This window comes from Natrix helvetica (assembly GCF_964273705.1).
Source record: "Natrix helvetica genome assembly, chromosome: 11".
NCBI lineage: Eukaryota > Metazoa > Chordata > Lepidosauria > Squamata > Natricidae > Natrix > Natrix helvetica.
Genome location: NC_138562.1, coordinates 14,249,341 through 14,273,943, shown reverse-complemented (window position 1 = coordinate 14,273,943; position 24,603 = coordinate 14,249,341). Strand labels below are relative to the sequence as shown.

General features: G+C 40.6%; 1 long non-coding RNA gene across 1 annotated transcript in view; it reads right to left on the bottom strand.

Annotated features, from left to right (window-relative positions):
* LOC309397603 overlaps window positions 1–20,502 on the bottom strand; it is a 110,436-nt gene extending 89,934 nt beyond the window's left edge. Inside the window, exons 1-2 of the long non-coding RNA XR_014176291.1 lie at window positions 20,469–20,502; window positions 1,879–1,952 (exon numbers count right to left, since the gene is read on the bottom strand). This is a non-coding gene — a long non-coding RNA (uncharacterized lncRNA). The remainder of the gene's footprint in view (window positions 1–1,878; window positions 1,953–20,468) is intronic.
* Window positions 20,503–24,603: the final 4,101 nt, after the last annotated feature.

Genomic DNA, 24,603 nt, shown 5'->3' with positions numbered 1-24,603 from the left:
GTATACCAGTTTCTAAAAAACTGTAAAATCCCCATCCAGTCAAGGGAAAATACTTTGGACATTAGCTACATTTTTTCTTAATGTCAGCCCTTCCTCGTAGAGAAGGTTGACAAACAGACATGGCAAGGATCCTATTTTAGAATGGAATATCAGACTCTACAAAGCCCGTCCAAATTTATCTCTGCTCTGTCTTACACAAAACAAAATGCAGGTGTTTTTATTTAATTGCTCTTTCTTCTTTCTGGATTAACTAATGAGAAATCCTAACCCTAGCCGTAGCCCTAACCTCAAACCTCTTTCTAGGGACTGAGTAATCTTTACTTGAAGTTTCTTCAAACCTCAAACCTCTTTCTAGGGACTGAGTAATCTTTACTTGAAGTTTCTTCTTTAACAGATCCCTTCTTCCTTCTCCACCTCAGGCATACGGTACATCCTGTTTGCTGCCATCTCGTTAAGCCAATTTGAAAAAAAAAAGTTAGCTTTTTAATATCGTGCAGACAGATTTATTTCTCATGTATCACAAATATAAAAGTGAAACCTTGCAAGCACTAAAAGTAATCCATGAGGCCACCTGGCTCAAAGACAGAGGTTTTATAACCTGTGAAATATCCTCATTGTGGGGTTTTGTGAATTCACTCGATTTGGAAAAAAATACAGGGCCAATTCCTCTTAGGCTTGTTTTGTTAACACATATATCTACCTTCACTTTCACCCAAGCTGTTGTAACTTACAACTCGGATCATTGCATTCCTTTGCCTGGGCTGACCCCCAGTTTCTGAGCCTGCTGAGAAGATAACCATCATTGCAAAAAACACTTTTTTCTCTCTCTTGACTTTTATGTACCTTAAATGTTCTATAATAAACGATATATGAACCAGACTAAAATAATTGTTCCTATACATGACTGTTACTAACTATGCTACTTTCTGCTGAAAAATAAATAACAGCCAAAGGCTGACATTCTCTCCCACTCAAATTGGCAGAGACTTCAATACTCTGTGTTGTGGCCCACCAGCGGCCAGCTGAGCTGGCAGCAGATTCAGACAGTGAAGAGGTTGGGGAGGAACATGGGTCCATTCTGGAGTCTGGGGAAGGCTCTGATGAGGGCTCTGTGTCGGAGGCAGAGAGGGGACCAGAGCCATCTGACAGTTATCAGCTGCCTTCGGAGTCAGACATCACTGAGGCAGACAAACAGCTGGAGCCTGTTCCCAGTGTGGCATGCACAAAGTTGCCAGACGAAGGGAACAGCTAAAGAACAGGGGTCAACTTGGGAGTAAGGCCACAAGTGGACAGTGAATGGCCCCTCCCAGAGGAAATAAAAGAGGAGCGAAAGGGGAGTGGAGTTTGCAGGAGACAATTTGTTTGCTTAATTGGTTCAAGACTCTCTGAGACTCCTTGTCAAGTTTTGCAGATATCAACCTGGCAGCTCCCTAAGTCAGATAAGGTCTGTGACTATAAATCCTCCCTTGAAAGACTTCGCTGGATTTCAATGAGCAGAAATCACAGTAAATTAATAAAAGGGACTTTTGTCAGGACCAGGAGTTTGCTTCATGCTCTTGGGAAACCTCGGTCAGAACATACTGTGGCTGATAAAACTTCTTCCCTTCCATCACCTTATCTTCTAAAAACCCATCTGCAGAAAATAGAAAATGTCCTTTTCAGTATCTGGCCTATATTTAAACCCACAACTCTCCTTGGAAATCTTCTCCAGATTTGCTCTGGGACATTTAAGGAGTCTTCACTTTCTCTTCCAACTAACCATCATTTATCAAAGTGACTCTGCTCTGTCCCTATCATGTTCATCACACAACCTAAGCCAAACAGGTTTTATTTCAGCTGATCGATGTAATTTTGAATGAAGAAAGTATATTTTCTTACCCGATCAGGACACAGTTCTATATTCAACAGTGTGTTCTTTATCAGAAGCTCTGCTGTAGACCTTCATTCAGATCCTATCAACCAGAACAAGAATGCAACTAGTTTTATTTACTTCAGCAGGGGAAAACATCCCTTGAATTGTCAAAAGTGATCTGGAAGTAAAGTAGAACTTTCCAGTGCTCCCCAAAAAGTTCTATATTGAGAGTGGTACATTTTTACATCTCTAATCTTCTCTCTATATAAAACCAACTGTGTGAGTGTGTATGTTCCAGCATAACTCTGAAACGCGTCGAACAATTTCAACCAAACTTGCTACACAGATGACTTACTCTTTGGAAACAAATACTGTGGGGGTAAGACATCCTAACATCCCTCGGAGTGTATGTCCTGTTAAGATATAGCCTTTTGTGCCTTAAAATGACTTCTACTGTATTGCAATAAAATGGCTTCTACTGTGCAGCGCAGTGGAGCTGCCATGGTAATGACTTCACAGTACTCTAGAAAGGGGCTTCCCTCAGGTAAGGGGGGAAATCCAACATTAGAAATTACGTTTGCTCCGGACATTTCCCCCCTATAAACAAATACCTGGGCAATGCCGTGTTACTGGCTCGTAATATACATAAAGTAGTATTCACAAGATTTCACGTAGCTAACTTCCATATTGTACTGGAATTTAAATCTTCAGGTTGCCTAGATTTCTACCCGTGCAGGTAAAAGGAAATGTGTGTAATCCATCTTAGTTTTAATGCTCACACGAATGTGTCTCATGTGACTACAGAAAGGCATAGTTGCAAATTTCAGCTATTAAAAATTGCCAGTGCCATGAATTCATGGTTTCCCAGCTGGAGGAACATTTGTGCAAACTTTAGAAACTATCATTGAGATTTCTGACCCTCTCTAGCTGGAAACCTTTTCTGTAAAAAAAAACAGCAACACCTATACATTTCTCCTCACTGCAGGAAGCAGATAAAATTTAGTCCTACACAAATGAAATCCAACTGGAGAGGTATGTGAATTGATGCAGCTAATAAAAATTAAATCACAACTCCTTTAAAGCAAGAACTAAGTCCATTTCCCTCCTCTCTTATAGTTCTGGATTCTTCAGCTAGAAAACTGAGACATTTTTTTCTTCCATGAGATCACAGCCACCTTTTTGCCCTGTATTTATTTTGTAATTTTGTTTGCATTTCAATTTTTCTGGGAGCTCCACCCCCTATTTTGGGAGCATTTATCTTCCTCCCCAGAAGGCTGAAGGCCAGGTGTAACCTTCAGTAACCTCCTTTGGGAAAAATAAAACAGAATAACAGATTAATAGTGGAAGGGACCTTGGTGGTCCTCTAGTCCAGCCCCCTGCTCAAGCAGGAAACCCTATACCATTTCAGACAGATATTGTCCAATCTCTTTTTAAAAACCTCCAGTGTTGGAGCAACCACAACTTCTGGAGGCAAGTTGTTCCTTTGATTAATTGGTCTCACTGTCAGGAAATTTCTTCTTAGTTCTAGGTTGAACGCTTGGCTTTGACATGCTCCCATCAGAACCTAAATCTGCAGAGGAAGATGAGCTGGAACTGGAGCGAACGGAGATCAAGGAGGCGGATCCACAGGCTTCAAAGGAAAATGGGGAAGAGCAGACCCAGTCAGGCCAGGACTTTAATTTTTGGGACAGCTTGTAGGCAGGGAGCAAGTAGGGCAGGATGACCAAGAGAGGCTAAGTAGTGAACATGAGAGACAGAGCTCAGGCGATGAGCCAGGGCCACCCCCTCCTGATCCGTGAGCATGGAGAGTGGAGAGAAGGCGAGAACAGCGCAGACTGATCCAACAACTTGGGAGGAAAGCACCCTGTCCCTCTTAACAAGCCACACCTGGGGACTGAGACTTAAGGAGATGCTGTAGGGAGAGGCATTTGTTGGAAACACATGCTGAATTCCTGGAGTGTTAAGTGCTGACGTTTGAACTTTCCCAGATTCCTTGCATTCTTTCTGGATTACTAGATTACTTGTTGTGTTCCCTTGCTTCCTGGACTCTTCAACTTGCCCTGTTGGATTTCTTGCTGTGCAGCCGTGGTGTTCACAGCATTGGGCTGGACTATTTGCAGCCAGAGGCTGCTTGAGGTGTGTGTGTGTGTATGTTTGTGTCATCACTTTGCTCTGGGACTTGCCAAAAATGTGGGAGCATTTGGGTAGATTTGGAGCAATAAAGGGGTGGTTTGAACTGCCAGCTGCCTGTGTTATCTCTGTGCCATGCCCTGGGTAATCACAGGTTAGTTTTCATCCATTGCTTTTTGTCTTGGCTTCAAGTGCTTTGGAGAATAGGATGAGGGGTACAAGATAGAATCCTGTCTCAACTGCTGGGTACCAGAGAATAAACCTTTGTCTTAAACATGATCCCCCACCCTCCTCCTCCTCCTCCTAAAAAAAAGGATTAGCAAATAATGTCTCCAGTCCCACAATGATAAGCCTGTGATGACTTTTCTAGGCTGAAATTAATTACAGGAAAGGAAATAATATTTTCTTTCCAAATTGTGCTTTTCAGAACAACCACTTATTTCTTCTTGTCACTTGCTTCTCCCCTTTCAGAGAGACTGCTTAAATATTTATTACAAGCATTCTGGGTCAAATATATCCATAATTAATTTTGACCATTTTTGCTATTTCCCAGAGACTTTTGTACTAAACCGTATCATAATTAGTATCATAACACCACACACACACACACACACACACACACACACACACACACTGACATATTTGGATAATTCATGCCCAAATGCTTTGCATCCCTTCCAGTGGTGGGATTCGGAAATTTTTTTTACTACTGGTCTTCTGGGTGTGGCTTTGAGACGTGGCAGGGGGAAGTTACTGCAAAATCCCCATTCCCTCCCCACCCCACTAACCTGCTTTCCAGTTCCGTTCTCCTGTTTGGGGCAACAACAAAAAAATCAGCTGGACGGCTAGTAGGCAGGGAGGGCGGGGCCAGCCTATTTGCTGATTCTCCAAACGACTCAAAATCTTGCTACCGGTTCTCCAGAACCTGTTAGAACTGGCTGAATAGCACCTCTGATTCCCTCCTATTCTGATGTCCAAACCAACCATGTCTAAGATTGCTAGGTAATTAAATCAGGAACACATAAATCTTATAGATAACTTGGGCTGCAACAGGTAGGGCTGTGATTTCTGATCTTATTTGCATCCTTCGTGTTGTGCCAAAGACATAAACTTCTGTTATCCTTTCTTTGTTACCTGCATTTCCGGAACCACATATTTGCACGCATTTGCAATGCCTGCAGATGGCATGTCAGAAACTGATGTCATAACCATCCATTAAACAGAATCATTTAAGGAAACTCTCCATATTTCCCCCCCTTAAGTATCTGTATCATTACTGCCCATGTTGGTCCCACAGCTGCCTGATTGAGCAGCAATGGCATATAGCAAGTGGGTGCCTCTATGTAATTTTCACTCATAATAAGTACTTCTGACAATTGTGCCAAAAAGATATTGTAACCATCTATTCTTGGTCACAGATTCGTCCTTTTGTTCTGACACAATGTCATATCTTCACTCTTTGATGCCTTTCGAGGACTTTAAATAGAAATGCTTTTAGATGGTCTAACTTGTCTTTTTTCCCCCCCTCCCCTTGATGTCAAGCAGAATCCTTTGAAAAATTCATTCGGTTTTATTCCAGATCTCCTGTCTTTCAACATTAGTTCGTTCATTAGTTTACTTTATTGTCATTGCACCTTGTACAATGAAATTAAGTGCCATCTTCAATGTACATTATAACTATAACAATAAAACACAAACACACATCCTTCACATTCTTTACAATTGAATTGAACCCCCCCCCCCCGATATTGCATTAATAGTGTACTATACAGTAGAATTCAATATAGCTACTGCTCTGGGATGGAAGCTGTTTTTCAGCCTTATTGTCCTTGTTTTTCTTGTCCTGTACCGTCTGGTAATAGTTCAAAAAAAGGATGAGATGGATGTTTAAGGATGTTTTGAACTTTCTTAAGGCAGTGGGAGCAACAAAGCTCTTCCAAAGAGGGGAGAAGGCAACCAGTGACCTTCTGGGCAATGACCTTAACCCTCTGGAGTGCTGTCCTATCTGCCACTGTGCAACTGACTGTGCCAGAGATTCGAACCGTCAAACTGCCGACCTTTCTGATCAATAAGCTCAGCATCTTAACCACTGAACGAAGACTGATTAGCTAACCCTAATTTCCCCCTCCCCCAAAACAAACATTTCTTTTATTTATGTGTCCAAAACCATGCATTATTTTAGGGAGTCATGATATCCCCACATTTGAGAATACCTGCCTGAAGGTATTATAAGGATTTGTTTAGGCCTAGCAAATTATGTGAGCATAACAGCCATGTTTTAGTAAACTCATGTTTGTAGCTTAACAAGTGAAGACCAAACACCTCTGGGGGATGTCCATTCAAGAAGTTGCCATCTGGAAAAAAAACCTGAATTTATTAATGCAGGGTTAGGGCCTAATCAGTTAAATCTCCTGCACAAGTAGGAGAATAAGTCTCGTGCTTGTGCAGAGTGTTGGACTAGAAGACCTCCAAGGTCCCTTCCAATTTTCTTATTCTGTTCTGTTTTGATTTGACTCAAAAAAAAGAAAAGAAAAAGAGGAAATGAAGCTTGGACTGCTAAGAAGCTTGTCTTCCTTTCCTGTCTCTACGAGATTGTAGAACAGGGATCTCCAGATGACTTGGCAATTGGTGGACTTCAACTCCCAGAATTCCTCAGTCAGATAGCCGGAATTGAAGTCCACAAGTTTTAAAGTTGCCACGTTTGAGAGCCTTGCTATAGAACCTAGTGGTACATTTCAGTCATTCAGCCACGGTGATGCAGTGGTTAGAATGCAGTACTGCAGGCCACTTCTGCTGCCTACCGGCTGCCTGCAATTTGGCAGTTCAAGTCTCACCAAGCTCAAGGTTGACTCATCCTTCCATCCTTCCAAGGTGGGTAAAATGAGGACCCAGATTGTTGGGGGCAAGAGGCTGACTCTGTAAAACTGCTTAGAGAGGGCAGTAAAGCACTGTAAAGCAATATATAAGTCTAAGTGATATTGCTTCAGTTTCTTCCTGCAGTTCCAATACAATTCATTCTTGCCATCTCCACCTCACCATCTCCCAAGGAGATTTTTTCCTAGTTCTGTCAACTGACAATATCTGTCACATAATATAGCTAGCTTTTATAGGTTAGATCATTCAGGATCTTTGAAATCCGGATGAATGCATGCGTTGAATAGAATGTGTGCTGCATTCATTAATGAGCAATAGGTGCTCCAACATTTGTGGATAATTCTGTGTTATGTTGACAAATAAGGTAAACGCGAATACCATTTGGCATCTGCTTGTAATTAGCACTACCTACGGTCGGATTTGAAATATGGAATTGTTATGCTAAGTGGCTACGGCATTGTGCGTTGACTGCAGTATGCCGGCAATAAATGGGACTGTTTGACAAGATAGGCCTTCAAAATGAGAGATTTATACTTTATGCCCGTGAATTTATCAGTCAGAATGCTTAGTTGAAGTTTGTTCGTGGAAATCTGCAGCCAGGGCTGGACAAAGACATATGCTGCTAAAGTATCTGGTGATAATTTATGGCCACTTGTTGAAGTGGCTTGTTTCTCTGTATTGTCTCAGGCATATTCCTCTGACTGTGGAAAATAGTGGACAAAATAAATAAGTAAAAATGGTGTCCTCGTGAAGGAGGCTACCCAACGGTTGCTACTCATGGCGAAACATGTATTGTGAAATCAGGGGATTGCCGAGAAGAACAAATGTCAGTTGGGTTGTTGAGACCGCAGGGAGAAATCACATAATTGGCATTCCAGTATCACAAGATCAAGTTCATTAGTTCTGATGACTCACGCTCTGTATTTCCTCCCGAGATGGAAAACTGACAGTTGCTGAAGCCTACGCTGTATCGTCTGATCTGAGCTTAGCTTTAGGCTACTTCTCAGGAATAATATTGGTTCTTTGGAAATAGAGAAGGTGACTAATTAAAGCAATAAAGGATGTGGATTTCCCCAAATGAAATGGCTCCTAAGGAAAGTTCAAAGCTTCTCCTGCAGCCAAGAAAATTCGCTGGGTTTCTTCACCAGAAGCTAAAAAGCAGGGTAAAGGAATGATCCCGCACATATAGTTCTCCCTATTCAAATTAAGATTCAGGGTTTATAGCTATCAGACAGGTTGCGATGTTCCATTCAAGTCAGAAAAAACCATATCAGTTATGCATCCTACAATTATGACTTAGCTGGGTCATTGATTCCAGTGGTCAATGAGAGGGAAAGAGGAATTCCTCTAGGCAAAGCGTGTTCTGAAGTCAATAAGCATATTCTACATCTAGGAATCTCTTCTTTAAAATGTTATGGTGGTGTAGTGGTTAGAGTGCAGTAGTTCAGGCTACCTTTGCTGACTTTGCCAGCAGTTTGGCAAATTGAATCTCACGAGGCTCAAAGTTGACTCGACCATCCATTCTTCTGAGGTGGGTAAAATGAGGAAACAGATTGTTGGCAGGCAATAGGTTGACTCTGTAAACTGCTTAGAGAGGACTGTAAAAGCACTGTGAAGCGGTATATAAGTGTAAGTGATATTGCTATTTGCATTAAATGTTCTAATTCATTTTAATTATTCGAAGCATTCCATTAAAAAAATAACAATGAAAGTTTTAACCAACAGCATAACAAGTAAAAGAAGCAAACGAAAAGGAAAAGTATAGAAAGAAAGAATACAAAGAAATAGAAAGGAGATATCTTTGCTTGGGGCAACTATAAGTACAATTACAACATTTTCTCTTACTATAACCAATGCATTGGAAGGAAGGAGGGTAACAGATAAGGTAGATAAACAAGATGGGAGTAGAAACTGGCCGTTTGTGATTACAGGGGAAAAAAGAGAGAGCAATTTGTGATAGCTGTGCTTGCTCAAGGGAAACATTGCCCCCTACTATACCACATCTACCAATTACTGTTCGACTACTACTGTTTGTTCCTAATAAGATATAAAAGAGGATATGCAGATGATGTCTGCAACCAACTTGATAAAAGTGTTTGAATATTTGCTTGCGATTTTGCCTTCTCTTGAAAGAGAATATTATGTTTTCAACATAGAAAATAACTTTTAAAACTCTTTTTGGATGCTGGGGTGAAGTCATTGGAGGTAACAAAATTGCCTACAGGATCTATGGACTGCAAACCTTGGAGGTAAAACTTAGGGCACCGGTCTATACATATGTATGTATGTTTGTTTGTTTGTATGTTTGTATGTTTGTATGTACATGAATGGATGTTCTCAGGGAGCAAGCCCTGCAAAGTAGTCTTAATGAAGTGTTCCCTACATAACAAAGAATCATTTACCATGAAGTTGGTGATCTCATATTTCTCAGGGCATAGAGGATTTTCAGAATCAGAATAGAGCTGGAAGGGACATTTGAGGTCTTCTAGTCTAGCCTCCTGCTCATGCAAGCGATCCTATACCATTTCAAACAAGTGATTGTCCAGTCTCTTCTTTAAAAAACTCCAGTGATGAAGGATCCACAATGTCTGAAGGCAACTTCTGTTCCATTGGTTAATTGCCCTCACCGTTAGGAAGTTTCTCCTCAATTCCAGTTTGCTTCTCTCCTCGGTTAAGTTATATCCATTGTTTCTTATCCTGCCCTCTGGTGCTTTGGAAAATAAATTGATCCCTTCCTCTTTGTGGCAGCTCCTCAAATACTAGAAGATTGCTATTGTGTCCCTCCTAGTCCTTCTTTTCTCCACACTAGCCAAACCCAAATCCTGAAATCGCTCTTCATGTTTTAGTCTCCAGATCTTTAATCACCTTAGTTGCTCTTCTCTGCACTTTTTCCAAAATCTCAACATCTTTTTTGTAACCTGGTGACCAAAACTCGATGCAGTATTCCAGACATGGTCATTCCGAGGCTTTATAATGTGGTACTAATACTTCGCGTGACTTTGATTCTACGCCACCCTTAATTAATTGTGATTCTTAATTCTTAATTTTGATTCTATGCCTCCTTAATTTTAATTAAGAGAAACCCGCCTTACCGTTTCTCTGGATTTTGGGTCCCCCTGGGAAGGAGGATTCTGCCCTTCTCTGTTCTTCTCAAAAGTCCTTGAGAAGCATTTCCCTTGGTGGTGCTTTTGAGTTTCCATTCTAGCTAGTTCTATATTGGAAGCTGCAGTTGCTGTTTATCTGTTTGTTTTGTGACACAAGTTTCTATCCCTCAGAAGACTTCCCCGACTGACTCTATTTCCCTATCTCAGAAAAGCCAGGGAGGAAAGTGGGTTTAAAATACTTACAATGTAATGAAAATATGGGAAACAGAGATTCATGCAGACTGCTGGAGAGATGATTGTGCAATGAAAAACAGGACATCCTCACACTCCGTACAGTGGAAGAATATCGTACTTGCAGTCCCTGAGAATGATTTCAAAATGATCTTCTGCTTTGAAAGGCATTAAGGGGAAAGCAAACAAAGAAAAAAACAAAACACAAACAGGTTTCTAAGCCTCTGCAAAAGACGAGTTTCTGAGTTTGCCACTTGAGACCACATCTCTGCCAATCTTGCTTTCCTTCTCCAGGCATTTACAATGTCAGCTTCTCTTCATTTGCAAAGAAGTGTATTGGATGGGCATGTTTTAATCAGAAAGAAGAACTAGTGAATCATGAGTAACCTCAGGCTATATGGTCAACCAAGTCAAGATGCTAGAGGCAATAGTGTTATCAAAAATCCAGCCATCAAGATTGCCCTATGTCTTAGTCACGTGAGTATAGACCAGGGGTCGGCAACCTTAAACATAAATAATAATAATAATCTCGATGTCCCCAAATTGCTTTTTTCAAAAGGCAACTGGACTTTCTTTGGGGTTTTGAAATGAAGATGAGCACTGCCCCCAAGAGTTGGGAACGACTAGCACGTATGTGTTACCTTTTACCTTTAGCTATCGTAGATAACTATGCAACTATGCTTTGCAAACTTCATGGCGACAGTGGATCAATGCTTTGTTGGTTTGGTTTCAAAATCTGTATTTTATGATGGCATCGACAAATAAAGTGTGAATCTCTTTTAAGTAAACCACAGACTAAACACAAGGCTTGTTTATGAATAATAGAGTGCACAATATATACCTTTCTTTGTGGGGTAGTTTTCCTTCCCTTCCGAGACTCTTGCTGAGTTCCCACATTTCAGAATATACCATGACACTGCTAACGTTGAGGAATTCCTATGGGAAAACAGTAACTGCTTAGGGGAAACCAGCCAGCAGTAAAACATTGGCTAAGATTTTGGCTTATGCAAGGGGAACGTTAAGACAATTGTGATGATTATGCTATTCAGACAAGGAATGTCAAAATTAGAAGGACAAATGGGATGTGAAGCGTGAAGCTAGAAAGAAAGAAAGGATCTGAAGAGAACATTCCAGAGGTGATATTCAGCAGGTTCTGACCAGTTCTGGAGAAATTTTGAGTAGTTTAGAGACCTGGTAAATATCACCTCTGACTGGCCCCACCCCCATCTATTCTCTGCCTCCCGAGTTCAAGCTGGTCAGGAGGAAATGGGGATTTTGCAGTATCCTTCCCCTGTCATGCCCACCAAGTCACACCATGCCCACCAAGCCATGACCACAGAATCGGTTGCAAAAAAAATTGAATCCCACCATTGGAACTTTCCTATCGAAAATCCAGAGAAGATTCTTACACGTGGCCTCAAAGAAAATATCCCAGATGGCTTGGTTTTCCTGAAAGGAGATGCAGGGTTTATTTCAATTGAATCGGTTAACTTTTCCACTTTCTTCATAAATTGCTTTATAGAAATGCTTATTCTTTCCCCTTAAAAAAAAAAAAAACAAGTTACCAGAAATCAACAGAGGGAAATATTTTTTGCAATGCTTCTGTTCACCAAGTTGGCTGTTAGGAAAGACAATAAGGCTGCATTTGAGTTCTGAGAAAGTTTGAAGACTGAATGTTGGTAAAGACTGAATATAACCTCTGTTCTAAAGTTGCAGAAGAGAAACAATTACCTTTAGTATCACTCTGTTGGTAAAGGAAAACTGCTTAATGCATTGGAAGAACAATACAAAATGGATTTTCATTCTAGTGTAGAGACTTATTAACAGATAATCTGCAATTAAAGAATCAGATTTATTAGGATTGATAATGTTGTATTGTATTGAGACTTGGCGGCACAGTGGTTAGAGTGCAGTACTACAGGCTATTTCTGCTGCCTGCTCGCTGCCTGCAATTTGGCAGTTTGAATCCCACCAGGCTCAAGATTGTCTCAGCTTTCCATCCTTCGGAGGCAGATAAAATGAGGACCCAAATTGTTGGGGGCAATATGCTGACTCTGTAAACTGCTTAGAGAGGCCTGTAAAGCGGTATATAAGTCTAAATCTATTGCTATTGCATTGCATTATACATTTATAACATTGTTCCCATCCATCTAATATCCAATGGGTAGCTTACAACATATTGTAATATATTATATACACATGTATATATACCTATGCACTTACATTTAAATCCAAACAAACAAACAAACAAACATGCACACATTATTGATAGATTGTATATTATATATATTATGGATTCATTATATATATATTACGGATTCCTGGTTTCCATACCAAGATCACACACACACATACACGCAAAGACAAACACACAATGTGTGTACTTTGTATATATCACAGAACTTTGTGTGTGACTGTGTCCACACATATATCTGTGAATCACAGGAACTGTGGATATATCATATCATGTCTCTTCCTCTCACTGTGTCTGCCCCTTCAGAAGTTGAGCGCATCTTTGAAAAAGAAACCGTAACCTTCAAGATGTTTCCCATCTGTTTCTTGGTGAACGTTTACATAGAAGCTAGTAAAATCGGGGGGGGGGGGGGGGGGAATCTATGTTCTGTTTGCCACTGCAGTTTTTAAAATGCGCTTTGATGACTTGTTCAGATTGCAGGGGGGGGGAGGAGCGTGTGATGCGATAAAAACGAAACAAAACAAAGAAAATCAATGTTCTTCTTAATTAAAACAGGGCACAAACGGCCTCTTCAAATTCTTTGGAAATTGGGCCAGAAAGGTTAGATGATTTCTCAGAATTTTTACAAGGGAAAGAAGAAGAAATTCCACACCTTATTTTCAAATAGCAGAGTTTTCACTGAATGGTTGCAGAACGGCAACAAACTTTTTTTTAAAAAAAAAACTTCCTTTTCCTTGACAGAGTTTGTCTTTTGATAGAGATGTGGAAGGGAATTTCTTATTATAGAACAGAGTTGGAAGGGAACTTGGAGGTCTTCTAGCCCAGCCCCCTGCTCAAGCAGGAAACCCCATACCATTTCAGACAAGTGGCTGACCAGTCTCTTCTTAAAAACTTCCAGTGAAGAAGCACCCACAAACTCTGAAGGCAATCTCACTATTCATCAAAATACCACTTTGAGTATGAAAGAAGGTGATAACATAATGATGATGCAAGACTGTGGTCTAATCAGAGTTGCAGAAGAAAAGATATTTTTATGGTGAACAACAATGATATATGTATGCTGACCAAAATATAAGCATCTTGGCTTTTACAGGAAAGTAGAACACCCTTTGTGAAATCACCCTGCCAACAAAAGTGCATGTAGTCAAGGCTATGGTTTTCCCAATTGCAACGTATGGCTGTGAAAGCTGGACCACAAGAAAGGCTGAGCACCAAAGAATTGAGGCCTTTGAACTCTGGTGCTGGAGAAGATTCCTGCCAGTCCCTTCAATTGCAAGGCGATCAGAACCATCAGTCCTAGAGGAGATCAACCCTGACTGCTCTTTAGAAGGCCAGATCCTGAAGATGAAACTCATATACTTTGGCCACCTAATGAGAAGGAAGGACTCACTGGAGAAGACCCTAATGCTGGGAACGATTGAGGGCAAATGAAGAAGGGGCAACAGAGAATGAGGTATCTGGATGGAGTCACAGAAGCAGTCAGTGTGAGCTTCAATGGACTCTGGAGGATGTGAGGACAGGAGGGCCTGGAGGAATGTTGTCCATGGGATCGCGATGGATCTGACATGACTTCTCAACTAACAACAACAAGAAGAACACTAAAGTTGGAAGAAACAGCAGCTGCCAAAAGGAAAAAAGGAGGAGACAGACCCACAGAGTTGTTTTAGGTGTGTTTGTGTTGATGGGGAAATTAAAACAGTACTATGGTTGTGTTGTGGATCCTCAATTGCTTCACTGGGAAATGGCCTTGAAAGATCTCATCTTTTGCCTCATTGTAGCCAAGTGAAGGATGGATCAGAAATTGGGAGCTGGGATCTTTGTCTGACAAGTTTTGCCATTTATCCTAAGAAAATCCCAATACAGGTTTTATCTTCCCACACCGTGACATATTTTATGTGGCTCTTTGTTCAGAGAAGCGTATCTTCAGGGTTCCCAAAATGTGTTATTTTGTACTCTTTATCTAAGGCTGTTCTTACCTATAAAATACCAAGCGAAGGCTCTATAGTGTTTGTAGTACTACAGGAAGGTACGCTCAAGTACGATTAACTAGAAATTCTTTTTTTGATCTTCATCTCAGGTAAATCACTGTTTTATATTGCCAACTTTATTTTTAAACTTTGGAGAGGAGGATCTTTTTTTTAAAAAAAGTAACCCTTCTGTTAGCTTGAGATAAGGCTGAGGTCTGAGATTAACCAGGTTTACTGAAGGTGCTGGCAGGGTTTGCAGAAAACACTTGTTACGGAACTAAGTAGAGAGTTTTCTGGGTTTGGACGGAGTCCTGAATGATCAACTAAGTATACGAGGCAGATTCCCACTAGTTGCAAGGAAAAAAGTAACTCAAGTTGTTTTTTTTTTAAAGCCAGGTTTTGCATGCATGTAGGAAATGAAGTTCAGGCTTTAACTCACCCTACCTGGGGTTACCAGTTAGCTGAGGTTAGCTCCAAGCTGTGAGTTTGTGAGCGAACTGTAGGTCTTTGTGTTACATTCACCAGGGGCCTATGAAAAATCTGTCTGCAAAAATTTGGGGTTTTTAAAATTTCCTCTGTTCTGTTCTGTTCTGTTCTGTTCTATTCTATTCTATTCTATTCTATTCTATTCTATTCTATTCTATTCTATTCTATTCTATTCTATTCTATTCCATTCCATTCCATTCCATTCCATTCCATTCCATTCTATTCTTGTTCTATTCTTGTTCTATTCTTGTTCTATTCCTCTCCTCTCCCCTATCCTATCCTATCCTTGTTCTATTCTATGCTGTCCTGTCCTGTCCTATCCTATCCTATCCCCTCTCTTTCAGATTCTCCTCTGCCTCTCTCCTCCTTTCCCCTCCCCTCCCCTCTTCCTCTCCCTTAGCCTTTCCTCTTCTCTCCCTTCCTCTCTCTCCTTCATCCTCTCCCTCCCTGTTTTCTCCTTAACATTCTATTATTACCAACATCATCTTACCAAAAGCATAACCAGGGCGTCCATACCTTGTGCAGCTAAATAAGAAATAACATTTCCCTCCCCTGTGAAAATGAGTCCATTCTGGGGGAATGTGGAGGATATCAAGACTCTCATCTTTCTCTATCCTTGTTCCAAGATTTTTGCCCCCCTTCTACTTTAACTGCAACACAAATATCAGTGGCCCAGAACGGTCGAATAAGATGCTCACAAATCTATTCTGCACTTTTTACCCTGTGCAATGTACACCAAACAGTAGATAACCTTTGGGTATATTTGGCCAACAGTGTCTTCTCTCTCTCTCTCTCTCTCTCTCTCTCTCTCTCTCTCTCTCTCTCTCTCTCTCTCTGTGTGTGTGTGTGTGTGTGTGTGTGTGCATGTTATAAATATTTAAAAGCACAAGTATAATCGACCAATCTCCCACGCTCCTACAGGGTTCTATTTGGTCAGGTATTGTATGCAACATATGTCTTTGAAGTTACATCTTTCACCTGAATGACTTGCTCATGTAGTTTCTGAATGCAGTGGTGGGTATATTAATGCCGAGAGTCCAAATATAGCATTCGGAGAGGCACGGTTGAATATTCTGCAATGTGTAATCGTGTCAGCGCTGGAGTCAAGAAGCATTTCCTGGTCATCCCTGGTGTTTCAATAAGGACGTTGCAAAGACAGTCCCACTTTCAGTGGAGAATTGTTAGAGGAGGAAGCATGTTTAGATAACAAAACCAAAAAGAAAAGAAAAAAATAACTGGTAGAAATTTTATGGCCTGCTTCTCTATGGAAGACCAAGTCAAACTTCATCATATTTTGATGATAGGAGCTTGACTTACATTTTAAAATTTAAAATAACATCATAACTACATAGTACGATGGACTTGTAGGGCCCGTGCAAGTTGTAACATGTTCACACTGGTGCAATAGGGCTGGGTGTTTGTTAATATGATTTATTGGGTTAGGGATTTTCTGTCTTCTGTCTTCACTGTGAGTTGTACCTATGTACATATGTTGTGCACTGATAAATAAATAATAATAATTCTTAAAAATATCACCAACAAACTACCTTGTTGCAGTCTCTCTCTCTCCCTTCCTCCGTCCTCCCCTCACTTTCTCTCTCTCTCTCTCTCTTTTAGCAATTTCCAATCTATTCATCTTTCAATGGGCTGGCTTTGTTTTAAAAGCAAAATATAGCTAAAGGTTCCCCTCAACATATGCGCTAGTCGTTCCCAACTCTAGGGGGCGGTGCTCATCTCCTTTTCAAAGCCGAAGAGCCAGCACTGTCCGAAGACGTCTCCGTGGTCATGTGGCTGGCATGACTCAACACCGAAGGTGCACAGAATGTTGTTAATCTTCCCACCAAAGGTGGTTCCTCATTTTCTACTTGCATTTTTACGTGCTTTCGAACTGCTAGGTTGGCAGAAGCTGAGACAAGTCACGGGAGCTCACTCTGTTACGTGATGCTAGGGATTCAAACCACTGAACTGCCAACCTTTCTGATCGACAAGCTGAGCGTCTTAGCCACTGAGCCCCTTAAAAAGCAAAATATACCATAGCTATAAAAAAAATATATTGGTTTTTATTTTCATTTGGATTTTCCAAAACCTTCAAAACAATACATCTTTTGTTGTGTGCCGTGGGACTCCAGTATTGTCTCCCGACCCAAAACTCAGGACTTTTGTGCATTTTCATCCTCAGTAATAATGAAATGTGAAAATCAACAATGATTTGTTTTCCAGTGGAATTTATTTTCTTTCTTTTTTTATTTGCATTAAAGGGAGATGTTGATATTGAGCTGACAACATTATATATCTTACCCAGTTCTCCTGAGACATTAATTTGGCCAACTTATTCTCTTGCCTTACTGGCTTGTTAGGTTAATCTCAGTGCTGTGTACACAGTATATGTCTGCTTTCTTACCAGAGATCTGATTATCTTTTAATTTCCTTACATAGTTCCCTATTGGGGATCAATTTACTTTCAAATTGCTTCCAGTATCCATGGTTTTAAAATGGCTCATGCTAAGAAACACATGATTTGAGCTATTTTATGCTGGATTTGTCTTACTGTGCAGTTATTTCTTTTCCTTCTCCTTCCTCCTCCTTCACCTCTTCTTGTTCTTCTTCCTTCTCTTCCTTTCCTCCCCCTCATCCTCCAATTTCCCTTTTTCTTTCTCCTTCCTCCTCCTCTTTCTTCTTCTTCCTCCTCCTTCTCCTTGTTGTTCTACCTCCTTCTCTTCCTCCTCTTCCTCTTGTCCCACTTCCTCCTTCCTCCTCCTTCTACTCTCATCTCCTGTCTCCCATCTCCCTTCTTCTTTCTCCTTCCTCCTCCTCCACCACCTTCTCCATGTTCTTCCTCCTCCTCTTCCTCTTCTCCCTTCTTCTTCCTCCTTCCTCCTCCTCCTCCATATGTGTGAATTTCTTTTTCTCCCTTCAAAACTTTTGACTTTTTAGAAGATGCTAAATCCTCTATTTTGTTCTATCCCTGTTAGCAGCAGACTACCAATTATTTTGTTTATGCATGGAAAATGTTTATATGTTTGAGGTATAATTGATAATTGCCCAGAGTAAAAACAGCAGTTCTTCATTTTTCTCGAACAAATTTGCCTATTAAACCTTCCCATTAGAAGGCATTCCAGGGACTGTTTTAGAGAACAGAAAAGTAACTTTTATGTTCCTTTTGAAGATAGCATGGTGATATTCAACAGTTAATTTTAATGTTACCCCTCTCCCGGGCTGGCTTAGAGGTAGATATGATAAAACCTTTATGACAGATTAGGGATGAGGTGGCTCAGTGGCTAAGACACTGAGCTTGTTGATCAGAAAGTTCGGCGGTTCGAATCCCTAGCATCACGTAATGGAGTGAGCTCCCGTTACTTGTCCCAGCTTCTGCCAACCTAGCAGTTCGAAGGCATGTAAAAATGCAAGTAGAAAAATAGGAACCACCTTTGGTGGGAAGGGAACAGCGTTCTGTGCACCTTCGGTGTTTAGTCATGCCGGCTACACGACCACGGAGACGTCTTCGGACAGCGCTGGCTCTTCGGCTTTGAAACAGAGATGAGCACCGCCCCCTAGAGTCGGGAACAACTAGCACATATGTGCAAGGGGAACATTTATCAAAGATTAGGAAATGAAGGCACCTTACTGAGTGAGACTATGCTGAATGTCTCACGAACTGATGGCTCATTCAACAGCACCAAGATCTGTTGAATGAGCCTATTACAACAACATAAAATATTTAAGCTTAATGTTATCATTTCAGTTATTACTTGGTTCCATATGCCGGAGCATACATTGTAATTTTGTTTTATAACTTTGTTTCCTTTTCTGAAATTGTGTCTCTTAATAGACGAGGGCGGAAACGAGTCACAGGGAACCCTTGACTTAGAACAGTTCACTCAACAGCCCTTCAAAGTTACCACGGCACTGAAAAAAAGTGACTTGTGACTTTTTCCCACAGTGACAATCTTTGTGTCATCCCCATGATCACCCGATCAAATTTTAGGTGCCTGGCAACTGATTCATACTTATGACCATTGCCTTGTCCCTATGGATCCCCTTTTGTGACCTTCCGACAAGCAATCAGTGGAGGAAGCCAGATTCACTTAACAACCAATAAGTTACTAACTTATCACACTGCAGAGATTCACTTAACAACCGTGGCAAGAAAGTTCACAAAATGGGGCAAAACTCAGGTAACAAATCTCTCACTTAACCACAAAAATGTTGGGCTCCATTGTGGTCATAAGTCTAGGACTGGTGGGTTTCAATTTTTTTTAGAACCTCTTCTGTAGGTGTGGCCTGCTTTGTGGGAGTGGCTTGCCAGCCATTTGACCAGGTGGGAGTGGCTTGCCAGCCATGTGACTGGGTAGGCGTGGCCAACTTGTAAAATGTGGTGAAACTCACTTAACAACGCTCTTGCTTAGCAACCAAAATATTGGCTCAGAAACTCTGGCATTTGAAGTGTGCAAGTCTTAAAAGCTGTCAAATTACAAGACCCTTGCAGCCCCAACCCTTTAAAAAAAAACCCATGGGTGTTCAAACTTGACAGCTTTAAGACTTGTGGACTTCAACTCCCAGAATTCCTCCTCTCGCTCTTCATCTTGATGATGTGTGGACGGGCAGGGGGAGGGAGCTGGAACCGGTTCTAAACAGCACTGTAGATTTGTGGAACCTCTTCTATAGAAGAGGTTAGAACTGGCAGGAACCCACCCCTGCTTGGGGACAACCATGACCTGGATGACTGAGAATCTCTACAGTTCATTATTTCTTTCAGCCCCCGTCCTTTTAAGCAGTGGCACCAATGAATGTGCTATCCTTTCTACAAATAGGTAAAAGCTAAAAAGGTCACAGGGAGATATGAAGGATTTCCCCATAAGTGCAGGGACTGTACCCCCAATGCAACTTCCAGACCCAAATTGGGAGACCTGTGACAAGGGAAACAACAAAGCAAAACAAATAATAATAATAATAATAATAATAATAATAATAATAATAATAATAATAATACAATTGAAATTTCCCACTCACTTAAATTCACGAATAGATTCTTCTATTGTATATATTAGATATGTCATTGATTAATGATTCACTCAATATTTCTACACGTGCATGCGCTTATAGGGGGTAACAAGATAACAGTGTTCCTATATCTCAGGGGCTGCCACAAAGAAGAAGGCGTCAATCTATTCTCCAAAGCACATGAAGGCAGGACAAGAAGCAATGGATGGATCAAACTGATCAAAGAGAGAACTAAGCAACCTAGAACTAAGGAGAAAATTCCTGACAGAACAATTAATCAGTGGAACAACTTTCCTCCACAAGTTGTGAATGCTCCAACACTGGAAGTTTTTAAGAAGAGATTGGATAACCATTTGACTGAAGTGGTGAAGGGTTTCCTGCTTGAGCAGGGGGTTGGATTAGAAGACCTCCATGGTCCTGTTATTCTGCTTGTGTGTATGTCTATGTGTGAAGCTGTAGATCTATTCCTGAAGACTCTTATTTTGAACAAAGTCTCATTAAACTTAATAAAGCAGATTGTATCTATTGTGTCTGCAGAAAGGCACTATTATTCATTAGAGCTGGGGTGGTCAACCTTTGGCCCAAGTGCCCTAGCCAGCCCTCAGCTTCATTTAAAAAAAACTACTCACAAAGATTGGTTCAGAATCTCCTCCGGGAGATGCCTTTCCTTGAAAGCTGCTGCTTGAGAGGGGAGTTTTCAAGAGAAGGAAAAAGAAAGGAAAGGGGAAAAAAAAGAAAAATAATCCTGTTAGTAGAGAAATGGTAACCTCACCAACATTTCTCACCTTCTCACCTTTCCCCTTTCCAGGTCCACCTCTCAATTGTACATTAATGAGATTGGTTTCACTAGAGGGAAAATTTTGGGGATGCAGAAACTCAACAGAAGTTGGGAGAGAAAGAGCTAACTTCTGTGGACTATCTCTCATCATCCTTTATTAAGCAATGGTGTCCATTATTCAATTTGCTTCTTAGAAGTTTAAAAATCCTACTTAAGTTTAAAAATCCTACTTAAGTTTTAAAATCCTACTTAAGTTTTAAAATCCTACTTAAGTTTTAAAATCCTACTTAAGTTTTAAAATCATACCTAAGGTCAGGGATGTTTGCTTGTTTATATAGCAATAGCACTTAGACTTATACACTGCTTCACACTGCTTTACAACCCTCTCTAAGCAGTTTTACAGAGTCAGCCAATTGCCCCCAACAATCTGGGTCTTCATTTTACCGACTTTTGGAAGGATGGAAGGCTGAGTCAACTTTGAGCTGGTCAGAATCGAACTGCTGGCAATTGGCAGTATTAGCCTGCAATAACAGTAGCCCTTAGACTTATATACTGCTTCACAGTCCCCTCTAAGTGGTTTACAGAGTCAGCCAATTGCCCCCAACAATCTGGGTCCTCATTTTACCCACCTCGGAAGGATGAAAGGCGGAATCAACCTAGAGCCGGTGAAATTTGAACTGCCAAACTGCAGCTAGCAGTCAGCTGAAGTAGCCTGCAGTACTGCACTCCAACCACTGCACCACCTCGGCTCTATAAATACAGACAAGTTGGGATGTGCAATTGCAATTGGCATCATGGGAAATAATTGAATTCACAACTAGGTTGAATAATATTAATATTCAGAACAAAGCTTCTCCCAAAAATTTAAAGCCTCTACTCATAGTATGGCTCTCCCAGGAAACTTACAGATGTGATTTTATTTTTAATCTAAATGCTTCAAGACAGTTTCCAACTGGTATCACTAATGCTAGATGGTCTACATCAAAAATTCACAACTTTTGTCAGTTTGACAACTGACCTTGCTTTTGATCACTTACGGTCGGGGCAGAATGAGAAATCTGACTGTGGCAAAAATCCATGGGGGCACAGGACATGCTCAGGGATTTTTGAAGACAAAAATATAATACTACAAAGAAAAAGAAAAACCTACATTTGGTCCAATAGACCAGAGTTTCTTAAAGTGTGACTGCACACACACACACACACACACACACACACATAAACACACACACATACACACACACCAGGATCAGTGAAATCAAAATTATTTGTCTGATATTGATGATGCTTGCAAAAAAATTAGAATAATGTCTCTCTTCTCATTACTATTTATAAAAAAAATTAAAAAACATTTATTAACATATAGAGATTTTTTCATGGAAAATATTTTATTTATGTTAGCATATAATAGGTTTAGATATTGTTATTTTTCTATGATTCTATAAATATTTCATGAATACATCAATTTTAATTTTTAATATGATAAATATTGAAAATATAAGCCATACAAACAAAAGCCGTTTGGGGCCTTCCATAATTTTTAAAAGGGGAGAGGGGTTCTAAGATGAAGTTTAAGAAACTGCAGTTGTCAAAATCTTTCACTGGTTCTGATCTACATAGAGGTAAACCACATTTACACACCATTAAAAAGCTAAGACAGGAACAAAATGACCAGAACATAACCTTTCCCTCAGTCTACAGCCAGATAAGTAGCAATTAACACCAGACAAACAATCAGGAAGAAAACAATACCCAAATCAAGAAACTACCAAGGAGAAAACCACACCTACTGGCAGGGCAAGTATTATAAACTAGTAGCAAACCCCATACTCATTCATAATGATAATCTTGGCTAGTTGGGTAACGCAAGCAAATAATCAAACTCAGAGGGCACCACAAACTTTACAGGTTTATACAATTTAGTAGTAGATTCCCAAGAGTTCAGAATGAACCCTTTCCAGAATCGACATGAACTACTACAGATTAAAAGTATCATGCAACCTTATGCACAACCTAAAGACTACTATTCCTGTTACATCCTACTAAGGTAAAGGTAAAGGTTCCCCTTGCACATACAGTATGCGCTAGTCGTTCCCGACTCTAGGGGGCGGTGCTCATCTCCAATTCTAAGCCAAAGAGCCAGAGCTGTCCAAAGACGTCTCATTGGTCATGTGGCTGGCATGACTAAATGGCAAAGGCACACAGAATGCTGTTACCTTCCCACCAAAGGTGGTTCCTATTTTTCTACTTGCATTTTTACGTGCTTTTGAACTGCTAGGTTGGCAGAAGCTGGGACAAGTAACGGGAGCTCACTGTGTTACATGGTGCTAGGGATTCAAACCGCGGAACTGCCGACTTTCTGATCGACAAGTTTAGCGTCTTAGCCCCTGAGCCACCACATTCTACTAGGTTAGACAAATAATATAAGGACGTTGTCTAAGTTCACAAGGTCCCTCTTAAATGAACTGGATTAATTACAAGAGCATCCAAATCACTCTATCCATCGAAACAAAATCAAACCCTTCCGTAAAATGCCATAAAAGTGATAAGTGCTTTTAAGTTACCTATGGCTCCAGCCGATCAGAGGAAGTGACACGCTTAAATTGATGACCCAGTCATTACATTTACCGCGGTGTACGGTGAGTTGGTAATGAATGGATGTTATGTTAACAATTGCAGTGCATAAAATGTCTTCAATAGTTGATGATCAGTCATGGTAAGATGAATTCACTACTTATATTTCTTTTTAACAAGTGGCCACCAAATATGCTGAGAAAGGAAAGTGGAGTACTCAGGTATTAATAAGAGGTTGCTAGTAGGTGTAATGGTGTCTCAAGAGCTTAGTTATTCCACAGATTTTGCCATTTTCAAAGTATTCCAATTTAGCCCTAACACCTCAAAACATCAACTTAAGTATCATTTTCTTTTTCTATACTTCCTTAAACTGTGAAAGAAAAATCTACAACTTTTGGAAGAAAATCTCCAATTCCCTCCCTTCTCTCTCCCTCTCTCTTTTTTCTCTCCTCTCTTTCATCCTCCTCCCTGTCTCTCATCTATTCTGAAAATTACACACTCTGAAAATATATGTCCAGAAATAGAAGAAAACGTGAGTTAAAGGTAAAGGATCCCTTGCACATACAGGCTAGTTGTATCTGGCTCTAGGGGGTGGTGCTCATCTCTGTTTCAAAGCCGAAGAGCCAGCACTGTCCGAAGACATCTCCATGATCATGTGGCCAGCATGACTAAACGCCGAAGGCGCACGGAACGCTGTTACCTTCCCACCAAAGGTGGTCCCTTTCTTTCTACTTGCATTTTTACATGCTTTTGAACTGCTAGGTTGGCAGAAGCTGGGACAAGTAACGGGAGCTCACTCCGTTATGTGACACTAGGGATTCGAACTGCTGAACTGCCGACATTTCTGATCAACAAGCTCAGCGTCTTGAGTTAAACTTGAATTAAGAGCATGCAAAAGCAACTCAATTTGGAAATAAAAGAAGCTGTATTGCATGCTCTCAATTAGGACTAATTAGTTAATGGTAATTACAAAATGGATGCTCAAGCCCTCTTGGTTATCCCACCACTGATGTCCTTCCCTTTCCTTCAACTCTGGAGTAATGCATACTTTCACAGGGATTTTGGACTAAGGTAGATGAGCCCATAATTGGTCCATGAAAATATGCATAGCAAGGTTTGGAAAGGCACAGGGCTATTTTTCTAACTCTCAGGTTAATCTAGGATGTGCAAATAAGGGTAGTTTGTGCAAATCATGTAGAAAAAAAATGATTTGTTCAGGACTGCGGTAACATATTTATTGATCTCCAGAGGAGAGATTCTAGGTTGACCTAAAAAGCTTGAAATGGACGTTTTGAATGATTTATTTATTTTTGCTAACCTCACAAGTGCCAAATATTGTAATTCAGTGAAAGAAGATACTAGCAAGAGAGAGAGAGGGAGGGAGAGAGAAAGAGAGAAAAGGAGGAGGAGGA